Source organism: Macrobrachium nipponense, chromosome 10 (genome assembly GCF_015104395.2).
Source record: "Macrobrachium nipponense isolate FS-2020 chromosome 10, ASM1510439v2, whole genome shotgun sequence".
NCBI lineage: Eukaryota > Metazoa > Arthropoda > Malacostraca > Decapoda > Palaemonidae > Macrobrachium > Macrobrachium nipponense.
In genome coordinates this window covers 100,134,933-100,144,932 of record NC_087204.1, presented here as the reverse complement: position 1 = coordinate 100,144,932, position 10,000 = coordinate 100,134,933, and positions in this window count along the sequence as shown.

The following is a 10,000-nucleotide window of genomic DNA, read 5'->3' as shown; positions in this document are numbered from 1 at the left end:
TAAATGAATAAAATGACAAATAAATAAAATGAGTAATTAGCAAAATAAAAATAATATAAAATAAATATATAAATGAAACAATCAAACTCCAATATAAACAAGTAAATACATGAAATAACAAATAAATAAAATGAATAAATAGCTAGATACAAACTATATAAAATAAATAAATCAATCAATCAATGAAATTCCAGTTACCAGAACAACAGTGGCCAAAAGAGACAAAGCAGACGGCGACGTCCGTCTCACCTGCCCAAATAGGACCCCCTCCCCATCACACACATTCCACCCTCGAAATTCCTACGGAACCATCCTACCAACCTAAGGGCGCCATCAAAGGGATGACGGCGGAGTCACCCTATATACTACGCAGGAGATGTCACGCCGTCCGTCAAATTTGGAACCAAATCTACATTGCTAACAGGCGCCTATCAATCAATATGCAAATGCGTGACCTACAAAGGCTCCGTGGTCATTGAGAGGTAGGTCTCCACTCCACTTAGCCCTACACCTCCCCAGGGCTCTTTTGTTGACAGGGGAGGGGGGGGGGGGGCTGGGAGGTAGGTTGACTACTGAATATATCTCATATTTGGCAATGACCTCACATGACCTCAGGAAGAGGTCTCCCAGAGGGCTCTTCTGTCAACAGTGGAAAACTCACCATCAGGGAGATGACTCTCTATTGACCTCTGAATACACCTCATATTTGGCAATGACCTAATATGACCTTGTATGCCCTCAGGAAGAGGTCACCCTGAAGCTGTCTTCTGTTAACAGAGGAAAAATCCCCATCTGGTGACTAAATCTCTGTTGACATCTGAATATTTCTCACATTTTACAGTGACCTTATCTGACTTTACATGACCTTAGTGGATATTTGAAAATGACCTTATATGACCTTAGGTATATCTGAAAACGCCGTACATGACCCAAGGAAATATTTGGAAATGACGTTATATGACCAAAGATAATATTTGAAAAGGACCTTATATAATCTTACGGATATTTGAAAATGACCGTACATGACCTAAGGGAATATTTAGAAAAGACCTTACATGGCCATTGATGATAATTGAAAATGACCTTACATGACCTTATGGGATATTCATCCGAAAAAATTCAAAGCACATATCTACTTCATCCTTTCAATCTCTCTCTCTCTCTCTCTCTCTCTCTCTCTCTCTCTCTCTCTCTCTCTCCCTACGGCTTCAGGGGCGGCATCTGCCCGCGAAATTTAATTTAGTCTAATTTATGACTATTCAGGCTGACGGTGCCATATGTGATGCCACAACTCGTTCAAGGTACCGGAGGGTAAGAATAACCAATTAAAGTAAATCGTTTGGAAAATTTCATATATATAAATGAATACAATTATTTACTTTTTATATCTATTCATTTATCTTATATTAATCATTTATTTGAATGAGAAACAGCTATACACAATGTAGTACCTGGCATATTAAAATTAGGATGCGCCCTGCACAATTCCTCTAATATCGTCACCACCTTGACCTGACCTGACCTGACTTGTGACCAAGTATAATTATAAGACTTAAAATGAACTGCTTGCTTAAAAAAGACAGTCCAGTATCCCTGTAACTGTCTTAATGTGACCCATACTTAGAAAGTAACTGTGCTTTTTACACCGGCGCGTATGAACTAAAATAGAGGCCCGATGTGATATACAATGAAATTGATATACAATGAAATAAGTCTTTAATTAATAATTAATGACTGATTTAGGAACACAAAAAAGTTTGGATTTCATGAAAATAAAAGTCTGAAGGTAAGAGACCATTATTATCCTGAAACAAAATTTGAAATCATGATTTACCCAACGAAAATAAAAGACTGACTCTGATTCACCAAATCAAGAGATAAAAAGACTGATTTTTAAATACAAATATGTCTAGACTTAATAAAAATAAGTCTTAAGCGAAGAAGCTATTATCATCCTGAAACAGAATATTGAATTCAAGAAATGATTTAAATGATTTACCCATCGAAAATAAGAGACTGGATTAGAAACACTAATAAAAGTACGAAGCTAAGAGACCATTATTATCTTGAAACAAAATTTGAAATCATGATTTCCCCAACGAAAATAAAAGACTGACTTCGAAACACAAATCAGTCTTTAGCTGAGAAAGTATCATTATCCTGAGCCAAAATTGAAATCAAGAGATGACTGACCCAGCAAAAAGAAAGCAGGCAAACATCATCTTTGAAAACCACGATGCCGTCTGGCTTTCGAAGGAGAAAGTTACAAGAAAAAAATAACGTATAACAAAGAAAGGGGAAAAAAAAAAAAGAGAAGAACGAGAACAATGAACAAAAATAAATAAAAAAAACATACAAGAGAGAACCAGTTACAAGAGACAAAGAATAAAGAAATCTGAAAAACAGAAAAGAGAGAATGTTCCTTGGAACGAAAAAAATAAAACAGGAAACAGAGAAAGTTACAAGGAAAAAATAACAAAAATGAATCAATAGAACAGAAAAAGTTACGAAGAACAAAAATAAAAAATAAAAAAAAACACAGAAGCGAGAAAGTTATAAGAAAAATTAAAAAAAAATAAACATAGACAAGAGAGAAAGTTACAAGGAAAAAAATTGAAAAGAAAATCGATACGGATAATCAACAAAGGCCACTAATAACAATATATTACGTAATGATACGTAACACAGAGAGAAGGAAGGGAAGGTGGTGGGCACCTTCCCCCCCACCCCCCCCGCCCCCACAGCAATAAAAACAATTCACATAAAGACGCTGAAAGTATTGGGTTGTGGAGGTGGGGAGTTAGGGGGAAGGCTCCCATTCCCCTACTGTAAGGGAGAGAGAGAGAAGTTTCCCAATAATGCCCCTTGTATTGATGAGAGAGAGAGAGAGAGAGAGAGAGAGAGAGAGAGAGAGAGAGAGGAAACCCAACATCTATCATCTCCTACTCCCTTTCTTCCCTCCAACTTACTATTAAAGGTGGAGTCCCCTCTTCCCTCCCCTTCCCTCCACTCCCTCCCTCCTACCCCCTCCCCATTCCTCATCTCCCTTTAGCATCACCTGAGTCTGCTTGTTGGGGGGAGGGGGGGAGGACCTCTCGGTTTGAGAGTCTGAGATAAAATATTTAACTATTTTTTTTTATTGAGATTCACAGTCATATGGAATGACATATTATTATTATTATTATTATTATTATTATTATTATTATTATTATTATTATTATTATTCAGAATATAAAGCCTTGGTCATATGGAACTATTCAAAGTCATAGGGAATGTTATTATTATTATTATTATTATTATTATTAATTATTATTATTATTATTATTATTATTATTAATTGGCGAAGAAGTCCACAATGGTATAGATTGTAAATGTATATAAAAATGATATGTTTTTTTAATATATATTTACACCTACACCATTGTGGATTCTTTATTATTATTATATTATTATTCTTTTTTTTTTTTTTTTTTTTTTTTTTTTTTTTTTTGCTCTATCACAGTCCTCCAATTCGACTGGGTGGTATTTATAGTGTGGGGTTCCGGGTTGCATCTGCCTCCTTAGGAGTCCATCACTTTTCTTACTATGTGTGCCGTTTCTAGGATCACACTCTTCTGCATGAGACCTGGAGCTACTTCAGCCTCTAGTTTTTCTAGATTCCTTTTCAGGGATCTTGGGATCGTGCCTAGTGCTCCTATGATTATGGGGGGTACGATTTCCACTGGCATATCCCATATTCTTCTTATTTCTATTTTCAGATCTTGATACTTATCCATTTTTCCCTCTCTTTCTCTTCAACTCTGGGTGTCCCATGGTATTGCGACATCAATGAGTGATACTTTCTTCTTGACTTTGTCAATCAACGTCACGTCTGGTCTATTTGCACGTATCAACCTATCCGTTCTGATACCATAGTCCCAGAGGATCTTTGCCTGATCGTTTTCTATCACTCCCTCAGGTTGGTGCTCGTACCACTTATTACTGCAAGGTAGCTGATGTTTCTTGCACAGGCTCCAGTGGAGGGCTTTTGTTGCCACTGAATCATGCCTCTTTTTGTTACTGGTTCTGTGCAAGTGCCGGGCATTACACTTGCTATGTGGTTTATGGTTTCATTTTTCGTATTGCACTTCCTACATGTGGGAGAGATGTTATTTCCGTCTATCGTACTTTGAACATATCTGGTTCTTAGGGCCTGATCTTGTGCCGCTGTTATCATTCCTTCAGTTTCCTTCTTTAGCTCTCATCTGTAGCCATTGCCAATTGTCATCGCTGGCTAGTTCTTTAGTCTGTCTCATGTATTGTCCGTGCATTGGTTTGTTGTGCTAGTCCTCTGTTCTTTCTGTCTTTCTCCTGTCTCTGTATATTTCTGGGTCTTCGTCTACTTTTATTAGTCCTTCTTTCCCATGCCACTCTTTAGCCAGCCACTCGTCTTCACTGGTTTTCAGATATTGCCCCAGTGCTCTGTTTTCAATGTTGACGCAGTCCTCTATACTTAGTATGTCTCCCCCTCCTTCCTTTCGTGTTATGTATAGTCCTGTCCGTATTTGCTCTTGGGTGTAGTGCTTTGTGTATTGTCATTTGTTTCCTGGTTTTCTGATCTATGCTGCGGTGGAGTTCTGCCTTCGTCCATTCGACTATTCCTGCGCTGTATCTGATTACTGGCACTGCCCATGTGTTTATGGCTTTTATCATATTTCCGGCGTTGAGTTTTGACTTGAGTATCGCCTTGAGTCTCTGCATATATTCTTTCCTGGATCGTGTCCTTCATCTACTTGGTGTTTTATATCTCCCTCCTTCCATTATTCCCAGGTATTTGTAACCTGTCTCATCTATGTGTTTGATGTTGCTCCCATCTGGTAGCTTTATCCCTTCAGTTCTCGTTACTTTGCCTTTTTGTATGTTTACTAAGGCGCATTTTTCTATTCCAAACTCCATTCTGATGTCCCCCAGATACAATCCTTACAGTCTGGATTAGGGTATCTATTTCCTTGATGCTCTTACCATACAGCGTGATGTCGTCCATGAACATCAGATGGTTGATTTTGTTGCCTCTTTTCTTGAGTTGGTACCCGGCATCCATCTTCCTGTAGTACTTTTGTCATGGGGAATCATGGCTACTACGAAGAGTAGTGGGGACAGTGAGTCGCCCTGGAAGATCCCTCTCCTGATATTAACCTCTGCTAGTCTTATTCCAGAGCTTGTAAGTATTGTATTCCAGTTGCGCATTGTATTTTTGAGGAAGCTGATGGTATTTTCCTCTGCCCCATATATTTTCAGGCATTCTATTAGCCATGTGTGTGGTATCATGTCGAAGGCTTTCTTATAGTCTATCCATGCCATGCTTAGGTTGGTTTTCCTTCTCCTACTGTTCTTCATTACCATTTTGTCTATCAGGAGCTGGTCTTTTGTGCCCCTACACTTCTTCTGCAGCCTTTCTGTGGTAGGGGATGGGTTTGTCTCCTCTAGGTAGTTGTATAGCCTTTCACTGATGATACCTGTTAGTAACTTCCACATTATTGGTAGGCAGGTGATAGGCCTGTAGTTACTGGCTATATTTCCCTTACTCTTGTCTTTTTGTACTAAGGATGTTCTTCCTGTGGGGTGATTTGAGATACAATGCTGGAGTTGTTCTGCTATTCGTGGGTGTAGGACCTTGAAGTTTTTGAGCCAGTATCCATGGACTTTCCAGTTTGGCATTTTCTTTAGTTGGTGTCTGACTGTGTCTGTCGTGATCTCTGTGAATCTTTGTTTTATTCTCCCTGTTTCTTCTTCCTTGACTTCCTGGAGCCATGTTGCATGTTTGTTGTGTGATACCGGATTGCTCCATATGTTATTATTATTATTATTATTATTATTATTATTATTATTATTATTATTATTATTATTATTCAGAAGATGAACCACTATTCATATGGAACAAACCCACCAAAGGGGCCACTGACTTGAAATTCAAGTTTCCAAAGAATATTGCGGTTTTCATTAGAAAGGAAATAAGAGGCAGTAATAAGGAAATAGAGACAGAAGAGATCATCTATTAGAAAAAGAAGATAAATTATTAAATAAATAAATAGGTAAAAATATAAATAAAAGATTAAAATACAAGATGCCCTGTTTTTTAGGGTAGCACCGCACCACATCCTCGCTGGAACTTTCCACAGACCTGTGAGTTGATATAATAATGCCTCAGTGAACTGTTATTTATTTAATTGCCATCTCATTCTCTTTCAACTAGATAACCACATACAATTGGATCGTTTTATTCTTAATTAAAATCTCGAATATAGTCGTCTGCCAGATCTCTTTGATACGACCTCCATGGAGAGCTATCTATATAATCTATTTTTTAATTGGTTATTTACTTATTTACCTATACCGGAAATGTACTGCGACCTTGAAATATTTCTCTCTCTCTCTCTCTCTCTCTCTCTCTCTCTCTCTCTCTCTCTCTCTCTCTCTCTCGTTGGTGTTCACTTTCACCGTGGGTGTTTATAATTCATCTAAATAATTATCTTAATCCACCGCCCCCAAGTCTTTACGCTGGTGCTTATAACGTAAGCATAACTAGTCCTAATTAATTAAGTGTATATGTGACAATGTAAGCATACAGGCTTAGTATACATGCGTACATAAACACACACAAATATATATATATATATATAATATATATATATATATATATATATATATATCCATATATATATATATATAAATATATATATATATATATATATATACATATACAAATATATATATATATATATATATATATATATATATATATATATATATATATATATATATATATATATATATATATCTATATATATATATATATATATATATATTTGTGTGTGTGTATCATGCTTTAAAAAATCACTGTAGACGCACGTTGACTTCTATATATTAGCGAAAACCACTAGAAAATGACAGGCAATAATCCGTACCAAGCGCTTTTGCCTTTATTGAGGCAGTGTCGAGGCGCAAATGAAATATAGTTGAAATTAAAGTTACAAGGTAAACAAAAAGATCAAGACTACCACATGGTTAATTGTCAAAAAGGTAAAAATCAATGAGATAATCCAGGATAATCTGAGATCACACGGTCATAAACTAAGAGACTTAACCATAAGAGAAACGGAAGCTTAGCCATTCAAAGGCCAGAAACATGTATAAAAATGAATACATTAATCTTGCTGCTTATATCTATCTACAACCTTTTTTCAATTATGAAGGCATCGAGTTTAAACAAACCAAGGCTTAAGTTTAGAACGCTTCCATTATTTGACTTGATGGAACAAGATTCAATGATATTCCTTTTAACTGTGTCATTACACGGTATTAAAGCTCTTGCTTGACTCCAGTTAATAAGATGATCTAAATATCTCATATGTATGAACTCGATATTTGGGCCACTTCTCACAGAATATTGGTGCTGTTTGATTCGTTGTGAAAGCGATTTTCCAGTTTGTCCGAAATATATTTTATCACACTCTTTACAAAGAATTTCATATATGCAGCCAGAAACATCTTTGGGTGAATTTTTCACTACTAAACTCTTAACATTAATATTACTGAAAACAACATTTATGTTGAAGAGCTTTAAAATTCTAGGAATTTCTAAAACCCTTTGATCATACGGTAATTTTAGAATGTTATGCTCACTAAATTCAAGCTTGTCATTAGTTAAATAAAATGTTTATCTAGCTCTTTTCCATGCCATATCTACCAAAAGTCCTTGAATGTTTAAGTTTCAAGGCAATATCATATACAGCTTTAATCTCAGCGTCAATAAACTGCTGGCTACAGACACGTAAAGCCCTGAGGAACATTCCAAGAAAAAAAAGAGAATTTAACATTTTGCAGATTACTCGAATAATAATGAACAAAAGAAGCGATATCAGTCGATTATCGAAAGACTGAAAAGGTGAAATGTCTATCAGTTCTGTGGAGGAGTTTTACATCAAGAAAATTCAAATTGCAAATTCTTCCTCCCTCTAAGGTAAATGTTATAGAAGGGACTGAATTATCGAACATAATCAGAAATTCCTGGAGATTTTTGTGGCAAGGAATCTTGAGTGTCGTACACGTCCTGATTCCAGGATCAATTTATTCGTCTTATCAACCGTGTGTGTGTGTGTGTGTGTGTGTGTGTGTGTGTGTGTGTGACACTGGAGAGGAACTCTGTCAATCGGACAGCTATTTCCCTCACTCTATGAAGCGTCAATCGATGTTTCTCTCTCACGCGTTCATCTTTAGTGAGGTTACGCATTGATGCACACATCCGCTCTCATTTCATTACCTGTGACGTTTTTTCAAAGTCCCAGGCCTTCCAGAATTTTAAATGATCTCTTCTCTTATCTTATACAAAAATTAATTTAAATCTCAAGCTTGTAAGACTAAATAATAAAATTATGAATCTATCTATCTATTAATCATGATCACCCATTTCTTCGTTTTTAATAAGCGATTTCTCTCTGTATTTCGTATCGTCTTCTGTAACGTCTTGCTAATGAACGCCATAATATTCTTTGGAAGCTTGAATTTCGAGTCGATAATGGTCCCTTTGGTGGGCTTGTTCCATATGATCATCTTCTGAATAATAATAATAATAATAATAATAATAATAATAATAATAATAATAATAATAATGATTTAACTGCTGTCTACTCAGAAAGCAATTTAGTGGCGAAATCCATTAAAACGTCCCACGTTACGCTATCGCCATCATCGGCTATCTCCGCTTCGATCTGGCCCGGTCCTGCCCAAAATCGACGCCCACCCTCCCCCCTCCCCATTTACTTGCTGCTGCAGTATACAACTCGGCCTAATCCTGTGTTCCCTACACTTAATCCTGTTTTATTATCTCGGCCTATTCCTTTATAGCTTCGGTCTAATCCCGTGTTAATTAGTCAATATCCTGTGTTCCCTAGACCTAACCCTGTATTCCTTTGGCTTAATCCTGTATTCCCTAGTCCTAAATCCTGTATTCCTAGGCCTCATCCTGTATTCCCAAGTCCCAATCCTGTGTTGTCTCAGCGTAATCTTGTATTCGCAAGTCCTAATCCTGTGTTATCTGAGCCCAATCCTGTGTTCCCTAGTTCTAATCCTGTGTTATCTGAGCCTAATCCTGTACTATTCCGTAGTTCTCATCCTGTGTTCTCTCGTTCTAATCCAGCATTCCCTAGTCCTAATCCTGTATTCCCAAGTCCTAATACCGTATTCATCGGCCTCATCCTGAATTCCTTAGTCCTAATCCTGTATTCCTTCGGCTTGATCCTGCATTCCCTAATCCCAATCCTGTGTTCTCTCGTCCTAATCCTGTATTCCCAATTCCAAATCCTGTGTTCTCTCGACCCGATCCTGTATTCCTTCGGCCTAATCGTCTATTCCCTCAGCCTTAATCCTGTCCTCTGGGCTACACAACATCTCCGATCTAGCGGGAAGATCTCCTCATTCTGCACCAAGACAAGACTCAAAGGTCCTCTCTCTCTCTCTCTCTCTCTCTCTCTCTCTCTCTCTCTCTCTCTCTCTCTCTCTGGGAGAGCTGCTGTCGGTCACATTTGCATTTTGGGGGACCCAAGGTCTTTCGAACTCGTTCGGGACCAGATGCCGAAGTTTACTTTAGTGGACACGACGCTGGGGGGGGACATATATATATATATATATATATATATATATATATATATATATATATATATATAATATCCACCTCCTCCTCCTCCTACCTCCTCTCCTCCACCCCACCAGGAAGGGATCAGGACGTCACTTAGAGAGAGAGAGAGAGAGAGAGAGATGAGAGAGATTGAAGTTGCCGCTATCAAAAAGGCTGCTACGTTGCCACTATAAAGGGTACTAACTTCCCATTATAAAAAGGCTACTAAATAGCCACTATGAAAAAGCTACTTAGTTGCCACTAAGTTCATATATGTAGACTTTTAGAAGGCTATTTTCGTAATTTTTCTAAACGCCATCTTTTATCTTCTATGATAACAAAACCCCG